The following is a 15,228-nucleotide window of genomic DNA, read 5'->3' as shown; positions in this document are numbered from 1 at the left end:
TCGATTCTGAATACAGGGAATCATTGTCTATACACCTTTTCATGCTGTTCATTGTTTCCCAGAAACACATCCTTTTCATAAAAGCACATGTCAAAACACACATACTTACATGTGTATGCATATATGTTTATACAACTATCCTTACGTTATCATACTGTAGATATCTAAAACTATGGAGAAGCCATTACAAACCTTTTCAAAAAAGAGCCATTTGTTGCCGAGGCATCTCGTTGACTGGTGTTCTGTGAGCAGCTTTCCTTCCTACCCTTATGTTATTCGTACAAGACATTTTCCTTTGTACACACTTGCACAGCCAAGTACTTCAGCTTTCTAAAAGGTATTGGAGCGGGACTGTACTTTTTCAAGCATACGTCTCATTCCTCACCCACCATCTCCAGTTCATGTTTTGTAACAGTCCTGGTGTACATGAACTGGATGCCTTTTGTATGAAGCTAAGATGAATGATTCACTACAGGAGCATGGTTAATGTACTCCACTGACATTATAAATGTCTGAACCAATGGCCAGGTTGTGACAATGCCAAGTCCTCCAGAACACACTCAGAATTTATGGGGAGAAAAAAAAATAATAAATAAAAATATAACATTCTGAAGAGCTTCCTATTATGCTTAAAATTGCAAATAGACTGTCTGTTTTCATATTTTGTGTGAAATAGTCCTGCAGACTTTGTGGTTTTGGAGGTTCCATTCAGCTTTCTTTTCCTACCTTTACCTTCTATACCATCTCTACAGTTTCCAGGTTCTGAAATTCCATCTGCGTACATCCCTGCTCTCACTCTCTATTCCCTTGTGCATTCATATTTCCACCCATTCTTGATGACAATACCAACAGCTTCTGCCACACAAGTTTTAGTGGGATGCCTCTAGGGAACCCAAAGAAAGCAAAGTTTTTATCAACCAATGTCATGATACAATTAACAAGTTATCCAGCAACATTAAAGCTGGGCAATAATATTAGGGCATTGACAATCAGACAAATACTGCTGTGTATGACAGGACTAGATGTCCCTTTCAAGTCATGTATAAGAATCACAGAATCACAGAATTTCTAGGTTGGAAGAGACCTCAAGATCGAGTCCAACCTCTGACCTAACGCTAACAGTCCCCACTAAACCATATCCCTAAGCTCTACATCTAAATGTCTTTTGAAGACTTCCAGGGATGGTGACTCCACCACTTCCCTGGGCAGCCTGTTCCAGTGCCTCACAACCCTTTCAGTAAAGAAGCTCTTCCTAACATCTAACCTAAAACTCCCCTGGCGCAACTTTAGCCCATTCCCCCTCATCCTGTCACCAGGCACGTGGGAGAACAGGCCAACCCCCACCTCGCTACAGCCTCCTTTAAGGTATCTGTAGAGAGCGATAAGGTCACCCCTGAGCCTCCTCTTCTCCAGGCTGAACAAGCCCAGCTCCTTCAGCCGCTCCTCGTAGGACTTGTTCTCCAGGCCCCTCACCAGCTTGGTTGCCCTTCTCTGGACCCGCTCAAGCACCTCGATGTCCTTCTTGTAGCGAGGGGCCCAAAACTGAACACAGTACTCGAGGTGCGGCCTCACCAGAGCCGAGTACAGGGGGACGATCACCTCCCTAGCCCTGCTGGCCACACTGTTTCTGATACAAGAAGATAAAGGCCACATTTAACAAAATTTATAACTACCAGACTCTGGAGTGAGAAGGCAGCCCTTGCTACAGAGACCTTGAACGGGTTATTGGCAGGGAACCAACTGGTCGACCAGTTCAAGGTTAGCAAAAATTAAAGCATATTACTGAGGGCATTATTGAAATTCTTCTTGAACATTAACAGGCATGGGGCATCAACCGCCTCACTAGGAAGCTTGTTCCAGTGTTTGGCCATCCTCAATGTAAAGAAATTTTCCTAATGTCTCATCTGAACCTGCCCTGGTTGCCATGGAGAAGAGACCTCCTTCTGCTTCTCCTCCTCAGGAAGCTGAAGAGAGTAATGAAGTCACCTCTCAGCCTCCTCTTCTCCAGACTGGACAACCCAAGTGTCCTCAGTTTCTCTCCTCATGCCTCTTAATGGCATGAAACTGTGACAGGGGAGATTCAGTCTGGATATCAGGAAAAGGTTCTTTGCCAAATAGGAGGTCAGGCACTGGGACAGGTTCCCCAGGGAAGTGGTCACAACACCGAGCTTGATGGGGTTCAAGAAGCATTTGGACTACACTCTCAGACATATTATCTGATTTCTGGGTGGTCCTGTGTGGACCCAGGAACTGATGAGCCTTGTGGGTCCCTTCCAACTTGGGATATTCTATGATTCTATGATTTTCTTCATAGGACATATCTTCCAGCCCTTTTACCAGCTTTGTCACCCTCTTTTGGATGTATTCAAGTATCTTAACATCTTTTTTATATTAAGGAGCCCTGAAAATTAAACCTATCACCTCCCACCTTTCTTATTTTTCTCTGCCCAAAGTTCTAGATGCTGTTTCAGTCTCCTAATATCTCTCCATGTTCATCTCCCTAAAAGTGACTGCTCTCCCATGACTGCTCTCTCAGGGAGTAACATTCTACCAAATAAATTCATTTTGCAGGTGTATGGTTGTTTATCTTCATGTGTTGTTTGCTTTCAGGTGTTTGGCTGTTCTCTGAAACCAAGTGCCCTTGCATCAGGAGTGTCCTCTGGGACAAATTGAAGGGCAACTGGAGAAAGAAGAAGCTGATCGTGACAGTCCCAGTGTGCAGTCCATCACTGAACAATTAATTGCGTTTCACCCTTACACAGGCAAGGAAAGAGAGTGGCAGCCAAGTGCTTCATAGATAGGTGAAGGGATGCTTCTCCATAAAGAAAAAATGCTTGGCTATGAAGATACTTTGCAGCATGGGACTGGGGGCTATTGAATATCAGAACAGGATATCTCTCTGAATTATGTGTTTCAGTCAAAATCTAGGTACTAGGTCAGGGCAGATTTTTGCTCAGAGCTGATGGTCCTACCATCATCTTCATGAGACAGATGATAGCTCAGAATGGCACTTCTGAAGACGGTCTGTTGAAAGGTTTACAGCTCAGAGAGAAGACATTTGAAGGCATACTTTTATTATGGACAGTTTCAAGGTATATGCATAGTGGAGGTATTTTTTCCACAGAGTAGACTAGAGCTAATTTAAGATAAAACACCTGACATGTCTGAAGTCCATACTTTTGGCATTCATTTCTTCAAAGTGCTTCTCTGCTCTTGCTGTGTTAATGAAGGTAAAGCCTGGCCACCACTCAAGCCCTGGCCGCCAGTTTGTGTATTGGTTAGCTCTCAGGCTTTGCTTTGGAGAAAACCACTATTTCCCTCTAAGAATAAAATATAGAGAAGTGTTTCAGATAGTTATCTTTCCTTCCCACACCCCTAAAACATGATCCACAGTGGGTTTTTTCCTCCTCAACAATCCCATTCAGCTGTTGGCACACTCTAAAACATGCAATACATACCCTTGTCTCTTGCCAGATCTGGCACTTCTGGCAGAGACAACCTTTTTGCACTTTGAATCAAAAAAAAATGAAGATATACTTTTCAAGAGCACTTAGTGAGACTTGGAGGAGGACCAGGACAGGTTCTGTAGTGTGAATACATACTTGGTGCTCCACAAGGATCTAGTCCTGAGCAGTGCATGTAACTGTGCCATTCTGCACCATGGCCTGAATAGCTCAAGCCAAAGCTTTCTGTCTTCTTGCACGTATTGTCTGCATCTTCCCACATAAATAATTGCAGCAGCACTAAACAAATTCTGCACATTCACATTAAAAAAAAAAAAAAAAAAAGTCTGAGATTCATGAAGTGGTTCCAGTGGTCTGTTTCTAAGGGATTAATCACTTCCCTTATTTTTCAGTCTGGGAAAGATTCTAGTTGGTAAAATTAACATTTCAAGATCTCTACATACCAAGCTTCACTTAATTTTAACTCATTTCCTATTATAAAAGAATCACATTGTCTAGGAAGGCCCTTCACAAAAAGTGTAAGCATGTACCATAAATGTTGTATATAATGTAGAGATTACATATTTTATCCATATATACTACACCCACAGAACTTATCTTACCAATATAATTATTTTGCTGAGTCTACTCATGTTTAACCAACTATGTAAAACTAATCAAAATAAACTTAATAGAATCATTACTCTGGCAGAGAACTGTTTCCTAGCTGTTTCCCAGAAATCCATACTTTTCATCCACATTAGTGGTCACTCAACAGGCAAGTGAAAGAGCAGAGAAACCTCTTGAGGAAAAAAAAAAAAAAAAAAGCATAGTTCTTGTGCCAACATCTCTCCTAATAAGTACATGGCAATTTTACACAGAAACTGGGCACTGTAATGAATGTCCAATAAAACAAAATTGCTGTATAAAGTGCACAAGCAGGCATTTGAAGAGGCTCTGAGTGGCTGGATACTAGCCAAGAACAAGTAACAGAGGAAACAAAATGCCCGATGATACTTAAGTGAAGTGTTTGCATGGGGCTTACTGTCAAGTCTGTGCTCTTTTGCACACCAATCTGCCATTTTGTTGAACTTGCTGTGGCTGCACAACCTGATGGTAGAAGGTGCTCTGCATGCCCAGTGTTGATTCCTTCAGCTTCGGCTGATTACTTTGCCAATCAGTGAGATGCAATTTACAATCATTTTTAAGATTGCTCATCATTTCCCACAACTGGCATGCTGACTCTTTGACAGTACAACAAATTATGGCCCATACTAATCAACATCATAGACTGTTTTTGAGCCTCTTGCCTTTGTTAAACAGTGATGCATAGCTCCCTTTCTCCTCCCAGTGAAGTGGTCCACCCTTTGTTAGTGAAAATGAACATAATAGAATTTCATACAAACTGATAGCATGACTTAGTGGTGGTATGTGCACGTACCATAGTATCTGCATTTTACATAGCAGTGATAAACTGAGCATTCATACTACCTAATGTCCTTATACAATTAATGGAAAAATCATAGTCAGCAGCTTGAGAAGCACCTCTCTGATTCCCCTGTCTGGAAGGCACATTCTGGCAGTCTTGGATGGCAGAGTATTCAAATGTTTTCTTGACCTCATGTATACACTAATGGTCATGAGAGATGCCATAAGTACATGCCCTTCCGCGTTCAATCTAATACTCTACATAAGAGAGGCCTAACGGTCATATGCTCATCACTTTTAGCAAAATTACTACTGTGGTACTACTCCAAGCACTAAAAATAAAGACTTACTGCATTAATCATGATCGTCATTTACAACAATATGTGCTCAGTTGCACATGTGTTATGAAACAATACCAACCTGCAGAAATAACTCTGGCACCAAAAAGCTGGCAAATAGTGAAATATTTGTGAAATCCTACTGCATTTGAAGTGCAGCTTATTCTCTGAAGGAGGAGTCTCTATGCTTTAAAAGGGGATTTTCAGCTGAAATGATATGTAATGAACACAAACATATCTGCTATTTCCTTCCAGATTCTCATTCTCTTGTTTCATACAAGAGAATGTTTTTTCTTGTTTCCCTTTGCTTTGCTTAGGAATTGTCTCCGAAGTGCTAATGCTTATAATACAGTTACTAAAATTGTATTTATTTATTTATTTATTTTAATTGAAGTGAACCAAGACTGATAGATAGGGCAGAATATTCAATTTACTTATTGAATTGTACCTCAGTCCTCTGATCTGTTTTCAGAATTGCCTAGTAATGCAGAAAGCACCCTGTAAAATGAACCTCAGGAGTAAGTTGCAACCAACAGCTATGGTCCAAAAACAATTAAAACAATTCAAAGTATGGGGAGTGAGTATGGTGAGTATAGGGACATCTGCTTTATTAGCTGCAGGTGTTTCAAGCTGTAGTTATGCCAGGTGAGTATTCTCCTATAACATCCCTTTACCCTGCACAAGCAAGGATACAGTTTTTCAATAAATATAAGGGTTGGGAGAATCAGAGATTCAGGATGCTTCAAACACCAGGGAAATCTTCAGTGACTCCAGCCTTCCTGCTAGCCAACAATAGCAACAGCAGCTGTGGTTGTGGTCAATAAGACATTTGTCTAACAGAATGTTAAGCTGCTTTCCTTTACATTCATTATGCAGTTGACTGATTCAGATGTTTTAGTGTAATTGTCTTGCTTGACAAGGAGTTCTTTCTTGTCTCCATGTTTAAGATTTCTCTGACAACCATATGGACAGGATTTGTTTGTTAAAAAGCTCACCCTTACAGTGAATTCTGTTATTATAGGTTTTTGTTTGTTTGTTGTTTGCATGTTTTTTGTTTTTTTTTTTTTTTATTATTATTATTATTATTGTTGTTGGTTTTTTTGTTTGTTTTAAACAGCAAGGGTGTTGTATGAAGATAAGTTAAAGTAGGAGAGACAAAAATCATTATTGTTTATCTGTAGTTTTATCAGTTGTTTTGGCCAGATTTTTTTTTATTTTTATTTTTTTCCCTCCTTTTGTCTTAACCTGGGCTGGAGATTTTATATAGAATTAAGCAAAGATAATATGATGTTTAGAAATTGAGTGTATTCTAAAAAGCAACTGAATGATTCATACTACCTAAAAACTTCCTGCAAGAATGGGAATCTTTCTTCTGCAGGCAAATATTAAAAATAAAATATTAAATTCTCTATCATATAGGGTTGAGCAAGGTTATAATGATCTTAGCTAGTGAGGATAAAATAAAACATCAAAATGAATGTCACAAGTTAAAACCTGTATTATTTTTGAAACAGCTCGGAAATATGCTAATGGTACTTACAAAGAGCTTGGAAAGTCAAAGTGGTTAAATTATTTTCCTATTCTTCATATTACTTTGTGATGTGTTATTGGGCAAATCTGCAGCATTTCTATGCCTCAGCATCCTATAGGCAGTGCAGAAATTCTTCTCTCAGAAGTAAGCATATGGAAAATCATATGTAGTTAAGGACACCTCAGAAGAGGAGGAGGAGAAGTAAATTATCAAAATAAACATGGTCAAATGTGTCTGTTTGGGCAAAAAGAAGGCTTAGCCCATCTTGCCTCAGTCACAATGCAGAATATGCACATATCTGCAAGGAGAATGCTTTCACAGGCATCAGTACTGTTGTTCCTAATTTAAAACAACATTTCAAAGGGGAAGGGAAAAAATGTTTTTCTTAAATGATTGTCAAGAGAGTTTGCTGTTCTCCAAAGATCCATTTCTACAACATCAAGGAAATAAAATGCAAAACATACATTTCTATATACAGGGAGCCTGCTGTCCTCCCCTTTTCAAAAGGGGAGCATTGCTACCAGAAGAGAGTTGGGTGTATTTATTGTTTTAGAATTGTTCTTATGGTTTTATTTGCGTGTCTTAAATACAAGCAAAACATAACCAGGATGTGGACTCATGCTCAATTTCCATAACAATGAATATTTATGTTTCTTCTCATAGTAGTTGTATCCAAAATCAACTCCAAGATACATTAAATTCTTAGTTTCTTCCTATATTACTGTACAACAGGACAACATAAAACCACATATATCTCACATGAAAATTCCTGCAGAGTACTACCACCTACCCCATTACATTAGTGTACAAGCATTTTAACAAGAAAGGCAACTTTTCTGTCCCTACAGATGTGTTCCTTCTCTCCTCAAACTCTGATACACCATTCATATCTTTTACTGGAAGAATGTAATCCTATTAATTATTTGTATTGTGGATAATGTCACAGACGAGTCAACAAAATATTAACACCAGTAATAATTCCATACACTGTATCAGAAAACTGTTACCATCTTAAAGATGCTTATGTGATTTACTTTCCTTCAATCTATTCTTTCACTCTCTGTCCCCCTGAGGAATCTAGTAAGTACTTCTTGAAAGTTACTCCAGGATAACCTCGATGCTAAAATACAATTTTATCTTCTGTCATCCAACCCATCCAACCCTCACCTTCTTGCAATTAAAATCTAAACCAGAGGTCATTCAGCTTCCACTTTACTCTCTCAAGCATGAACAAGTGCAATCACTGCAGGAAGATGAGCATCCTTGTCAGAAGCAGATGTCCTTCAGATGTTACTGTTGTGTCACTGTCATTTACCCTAAACTCCCTGATAGGGTGTCTGGTGTCCTGGGAATCTCTTCCAGTCCTATTAAGCAAGGTAAATTTCATTATAACTGGTGAATGTTGGCTTATCTCCTGTTGGGCTTGGTGTACTTGATTGTAGAATGTTAAGGAAGCAGTCTCTTAGCAAACAAACCTTTTTATCTTTTAAGGGATTCTTGTCTAAAGACAAATACTTTCTCCACAACTTACAAATTAAATAATAATAATAATAATAATAATAATAATAATAATAATAATAATAATAAAATCCTGATTTGGCAGACATTTTGAACACATTTGTATGTGTTCAGTATTTAAACTGATTTTATTTATTTATTTTTTTAAGCATAAAATTTGTTTGACTTTGCTCAGTGGAGAAAAGGATTCCAAATGCAAAGCAAAGTTTTCCATTTGTGCTCACTAAAATGGCAATCATTCCTGACATTGTCAAGCTTTTTGCTTAATGGAAGATATAGAAATGTCATTTTTGGGGGAAAAAATAATAATTCTATTTATTAAATTTTAAATAACAAAATTTTTAGAAGTTATTTGAATATCACACAGGAAATTCTAGGGATAAGTTTGATGTTTTAGGTGAGGTTCTGTTTGCCTTATGTTATAATGTTATAGATCACCTGAATTATTTAATGTCACTTTGTACAGGGCAGGGGGAAGGGAGAAGTTACATAGTGATTTAAATATATTAGGCTTGGAGTTGAAATACCTTGATATTCTCATCAATTAATATATTCAATGATATTGTGAACAGCTCAAAGCAGTGTTGTAAATAACTGAGTACCTTAGAGAGCAGCAACCCACCTTAATCATGATCAGCATTAGATGTGCCCATTTTATGTCCTTTCACATCACAGGTGTTTGTCCAATAATATAGTTTGCATTGTATTCCCATAATTCTTAACACAAAGCCCCCAGTTTCATAAAGCCTGAAGAATGTGCAAAGCAGATTAATAAGCAGCAGAAGAATGGAGATCAAGAAAAAAAAATGTGGAAAGAAAATGAATTTTGGTTTCATGCAGTTAATGGAGATGAGATTTTCTGGAAGAATTCACCTAAGTTCTGCCCAAAGTGCGGTTTCAACACCCCACTCATTGAAGTCAGGAAGAGAGTTTTCTACAGGCAACTTGCTCAGAAGAAGGTGACTCAGAGCGCAGGAGGAAACAACAATAAAATCAGAAATCTTTTGTGGATAAGTGTATAAACAAAACAACTTAAAGCTAGAGATAAATCTAATAGAAATTAAAACTAGACAGAAAGAAAGACTAATTGGAATCAATAAGTGGTTGCAAAAATGTTAGAAATACCTAAATAATTAGAACACTTAATGTTGTTTTCTTAGAGGAAAGTAGAAAGGTCAGCTAATTAAATTGTCTTAATGTGAACAATAAGGAGCAAAAGCTGCAACTTTTAAGTGTTTAGGAGTAGTACACAGACAAGTGTTAGAAAGTAAATTATTCAAGAGTAAGAAAAATAAACTCAGAAAGGGGTACCCTATAAAAGAGGGAAAGAAGGGAAAGGGACTTTAGGTGGAGCTACACTCCTGTAGCTCTCTACACCCTGATGCCAGACGACTAGAAGCTGGGGAGAAGATCAGAGTCAGCAGCTGAGGAGAATCTCCAAATCACACACTTCAAAAAGATAGTGCTACTTCCTTGTAATGAAGTTCAATCTTTGATTCTGTTGCTGCAAGTCAGCATAGCTTCTAGCATAGGTTGTTAATCAATCTTCAAATCTTGATTAAGATCAGGTACTCTCAGAAAAAAAAAAAAAAAAGGAAATTCAGAATTAAGCAGTGGTTGGGCTTACATAAGATCCCTCCTGGATCTCTTGAATTGTCACGCAGTGTCTTATTCACCAGTACATCAAAATGCTATTTTCTTGCTTGGAATATAGGAAGTAGAAAAAGTAAATCAATATCAGGAAATGGCACTTGACTAAATATATAATTGTTATATATATATAACAATTATATTATATATATATATATATATATATATATATAAATATATATATATATAACAATTATATATATATATATATATAATATATAATATATAATTGTTTACATAGTATAGGAAAAAATTACTTACAATATTTAATTTAAATTTTGTTTGTTTTATCCAGAAGGCAGATAATTCACTCCTTAAAAGATTCTACATTTGATCTATAAATAAAAATTAAAAAAAAAAAAAAAGTTTCCTTTCATTTCTAAAATATTTTAATTTATTTGTTTATTTAACAAAAATATTAAAGTTGTTATACAGTTAGAAAAGGTGTCTTTTTTTAGTGTTACTCAGCTTCAGCCAAAATATTCCAGTATAGTTTAGAGCAATGGTGCAATAAAATGTTAATTTATACCTGATGGTATGTCTCTGTGTAGAGAGTGTTTTATGAGATCTAATTCAAGAGGATCCTCCCTCTGTGTAGTTGATCTGAACTGATCTATATGCTGCTAAAAATCTCCTAGTCAAGAAAATAAGAGATTTAAGGACAAATAAAATAAATAAATAAGTCTGATATTCTTGCCTAATAAAAAAATAAACAAACAAACAAAAGAAACAAAAGCTAATTTTTTTTCTAAGAAACTTTTTGTGCAAGAGAATTCAAGATAGTGTGATGTAGAAGAAAACTGAGCAGCCAAAGTGACATTGGCCTATGAGGTAAAACAATGAGATAGGAAATGAGGATACTTGGATTGCCATCTCTTGAGGTTTAATTTTGAAAAAATCACTTAACTTATACTGCCACAAACTCCAGTCATGTCTCATTTGTCTCTTCTCTTAAAGACCTGATTCTCTTTTTCCATATTCCCTTCTGTATGTGACTGGGCATGAGGTGATTTTGTACTTCATCATGGTAGCAAAATGAAAAGGGAAGCAATTTCCTTGGGGATGATATGCCCTTTTGGATGTGTTTGAGAAGGAAGAGATACAGATCTGCACCAGTTACAGGGCATGAATATCTAGAGCAGGACAAGACGGCAGGTGAACTACAGTACAGATGAACTGCAGCACTGAAGGTACCATTGCTCACTGAAACTAGTGGAGACTGGTATAAAACAGAAAAAAATACAGATTTTTAAAATACTATGAGTAGTTGGATTCTGTTGCTATAGTATGTTGTAGAGGCAAACAATATAATTACAATTTTTAAAAAATGATCAGACAATTTAATAAATAATAGGGATTAAAAATGCAGCTCCATAATCATGAACTGCAATGCTGAGAACTCAGCGGTCAAACGGGTGAGCTTTTCTTGGGTGATGCTTCTTACCATCTCCTGAGAGAACAGTGACTTATATTCTATATTATTTTATGGTATATGTATATACTTGTCAGCCACAATACAGGTCCAAGCCTAATTCAACCCCTTAAATTACAACACGAAACAAATAGTGGAAGAACTTTAGAAAACCTAATCACTCTGATGCATCTAATGCATCCTCCTCCTTCCTGAAGGAACTATTAATTTTAGCTGAAATTGACTGACAGAGTCTAAAGTTATTGGACAGAAGTGGAAAAATTCACAGGGCTACCTCATAATTCTTTTTTCCTCATAAGAAGAGGTTAACTTTCTGTCACTTACCCCTCATTAAGAAAGAGACATGAAACTTCATTGACAATCAGAAATATCTGGAAGGAGAAATATCTGGAACTCACCATGTTTCATTTGAGATCAAATGCCCCACACAGATATTTATTATATCTTCCTAAAAATCATGTATATATGGGGGGACATTCTTTTAGGCCTATTTTCAGGCACATTTCTATCTTTAATATAAAATATTTTTTGTTTTTCTTTGTTCACTGTTCCATATCTCAGCAATATAGGGCTGTGAGAAGCAAGCCCTACATGTTGATTCTTTAATTATTTCCTAATAAATAATTATGTGTCATGAAGACTTTGCTCATACAGAGGCAAAACGATAAAAACAAAAGTAACCTAAATCAGTTAAACTTCAATTGAGTAGGACTTTGAGAGACAGTAAAGTTTCATCCAGGAATGTGCTGTATTTCAAAAAAATACTGCAACAGATTTTTCCCTGAAATAAAAATGACAGAAAACTAACAAATATTTTTGACTTATTGTTTAAAAAGGCAAAGATATCAAACAAACACCAGAAAAGAATCCAGTACAACTATCATCACAGAAATAAAGAGGTGGAAAACAGCTTCTGAAATCAAGTCAATAATTCAGGACTACCAAAGGCCAGGGCTGAAGACAAGCCTGGAACATCGGTTAGGCATTGGAATGGGTTGTCCAGGGAAGTGATGGAGTCACTGTCCCTGGGGGCATTTAAGGAAATGGATGTACTTAGGCACATGGTTTAGTGGGTGATATTGGTGGTAGGGGGATGGTTGGACCAGGTGGTTTGGGAGGTCTTTTCCAACCTTAATGATTCTAGGATTTTATAAACATAGCTCAGGTTCCATGGCTGAGCTTAAAGAGAACATCTTAGCTGTGGACAGAAGGTGCCTGGGTGAGGTTCATGTGTGGGGCTGGTCAGGGTAATGAAGGCCCCACTCAGGGCCCTTGAAACCTCTATACTTGGCTCAGATGCAACGGGCCTAAATCAGTATGTGCAGGAGGCCGCTTACATAGTAGAGTGCCAGGAGGATAACCTTGACTGGAGATCTGTTTTGCTCTGGTTTAGAGTGTAGATGTATTTACTATTGAAATTTCTATTGGTATTATCATTCCTCAAAGACATGCATATAGGTTTCTTGGATTCCAACTACCCAGACACCTGTGGAAAGGAACACTTAGCACAATTTCACTCTCCACATCTGTAGATAAACATACAAAATGCAAGGTTTTGGTATAATGATTTCAATAAACAAGGGTAATGTTATTTCCTTCCATTTCTTGAATCTAATTGCATAAAACCTCAGAGAATTATTTTTAAAATGTAAAAACACAGTAACTTACAGCATATTTAATAAAAAGAAAACATTTTTGGTTATTTGTTACCTTACTAAATAAAGATACTTGCATTGCATTTGCATATGATTTTATTTATTTTTTTAAATTCATTTGCCTATTATTATTATTATTATTATTATTATTATTATTATTATTATTATTATTATTATTATTATTATTATAAGCACAGAAAAAGTATATACTGTCTTCATTTAAGCTACCCCAGTCCTCTGTGTTTTCAAGACAGCTATTTCCTATTTTGTTTATATCCAGGAAAGCTGTGATTGATTGGAAGATGTTATCTCTGTTCTCAGACCTGACGATAATTAACCCTAAAACACACAATCAAGGCATTCCCATTAATATGTTAGACTGTAGGTCTGTAATTTTGAAAATGCTGTACACATTACCCTACATTTATCCTTGACACTTCATTAAGAGTGAGTACAAATGTATATAGTATGAGAAAGACCTTGCTATATTTATTTATTTATTTTACCCAAATATCCCAGTCTTTAAATTTCTGTCCAGTTCATTTTGAGAATTATTGTTTGGTGGGGTTTGGCTGATCTCAATGTGGCAGACAGCCACAGGCTTAATGCTTTCTCTGAAGAGTGCAGTTGTGAGCCAGCCTGGTCTGGAAGTCACGCATCACCGTAGCAGAACATTGTACATCTGATGCCATTAAAAGAAAAAGGCACATAGGTGCAGTAAAGTTCATAGGCAGTTCACAGCTAACATCTGGCTTACATTTGGCCATAAACCATATCCTTGTGGAATGTATTACCCTGTAATCAGACTCTGTTCTGGAATCCAGGAGTCTAAAACGCTGGTCAATGGTGAACACTATAATTCCTGTCTTAAGAGACTGCTTTTACCCTGTACTGTGCACTAAGGCACTGACGACACCAAGTAAGAATAAAAAGATATCCTTCATATCCTCCAGTAGAAATTTTATTTCCTTACAGAAAGCAGCTTATGATATTATATTTTGCAGGGTAGTTAAACCATTGTGAAAAGGAGGAGAGTTTGTTTGTTTTTCCTATTTTTTAAATTAATTAATTATTTTTTTAATTTAATTATTTTTTTTAATTTATTTTAATTTACTTTTTTAATTTTATTTTATTTTATTTTAATTTAAACCTACACCCCAATAACAGCAAGACTAATCACTGGATTCGAATGTTATTGCTTTGGAAAGCTCAGAATTTGTATTTGCAATTTTGAACAGCTTGCAACAGACTAAGTATGAAATTCACAGAGATCCTGTCAGGTTTAGTGAAGGTTAAAATTAAAAAATATATATAATAATGAGAAGTCTGCTTGTTCTGTCACTTCTGTTTTTCAGGCTTGCTTCATGCACACTGAAAATGGACAGTCTACTTTATTTCTAAAACTGAAATGATTTATTAATATTAATACTTATTAAAAGATTATCTCTGGAATGAGGAATCCTGTTAGTGTTCTGAATCTCTTATTTTTATCAAACTCCCAGAGAAAGATAACATTAGAAACCAGTCAAACACCATTAGTTCTTTGGTATAGTGATTTCTCATAGGAAAATGTTTTTATTATAGCAATGGGAATTAACACACTAGAATACAGCACAGGTGAAACAATTATTTAAACTGCTGAAGGACTCTGGTGGGTGTAAGTGTTCCTCTTTATCACACTGAAAGTTTACATAACGAGTAGGTTTGATAGGAGTCCAACTCCTATAGGAGTACTTTACCAAAACTTTCTCATCCAAAGACCTCAGGAGGTACTATAAAGTATTTCTGAGAAAACAGAACAAATAGTTCATATGAGAGATGTATTAATGTCAATGATTGTTTCTACTTTATTTGAAGAGATCCTGTATTGTTTTACAGAAGTGTATGATAAATCTGTGTATGATAAATCTGGGATCGGAGATACTGTATAATGTATAGCAAGGTCCTTCAAGGCAATCCAAACCAACACTGGAAGCACTATTGTCACGCCTGCACGTGTCTGAATCCTAGTAGTAAGTGCAAGACTGTGACATTACTACTTCTGGAATTAAGCTGCACTCTGAGGTAGGGAACTTGGATGGACCATCTGTCTGCTACGTGCTCAGCTGTGCAATGTAAGGCTTTCCAGTGATGCTACTCTTTGGAGCTCAAACACAGTTATTGCCCCCCATACCTCTAGCAAACATATCCAGACTAATACTGCTTTGCTATTTTAGAATATATTTTTTTGATC

General features: G+C 36.6%; 1 protein-coding gene and 1 long non-coding RNA gene across 4 annotated transcripts in view; both read right to left on the bottom strand.

The window, feature by feature from the left end:
* Positions 1-15,228, bottom strand: part of TENM4 (teneurin transmembrane protein 4) — a 1,639,674-nt gene that overhangs the window by 1,192,107 nt on the left and 432,339 nt on the right. The window lies entirely within an intron of this gene.
* Positions 6,766-9,616, bottom strand: LOC106018545 (uncharacterized). Of its 2 annotated transcripts, XR_002404210.4 has the most exons (4): positions 9,384-9,616; positions 9,132-9,221; positions 8,881-9,005; positions 6,766-8,104 (listed from the first exon to the last, which is right to left on the bottom strand). It is a non-coding gene; the product is annotated as an uncharacterized lncRNA (long non-coding RNA). The 2 variants fall into 2 exon arrangements; XR_001192709.5 differs by lacking the exon at positions 9,132-9,221.

The sequence above is a fragment of the Anas platyrhynchos genome, chromosome 1, assembly GCF_047663525.1.
Source record: "Anas platyrhynchos isolate ZD024472 breed Pekin duck chromosome 1, IASCAAS_PekinDuck_T2T, whole genome shotgun sequence".
NCBI classification, from domain to species: domain Eukaryota; kingdom Metazoa; phylum Chordata; class Aves; order Anseriformes; family Anatidae; genus Anas; species Anas platyrhynchos.
This window is presented reverse-complemented; position numbering and strand designations above follow the sequence as displayed.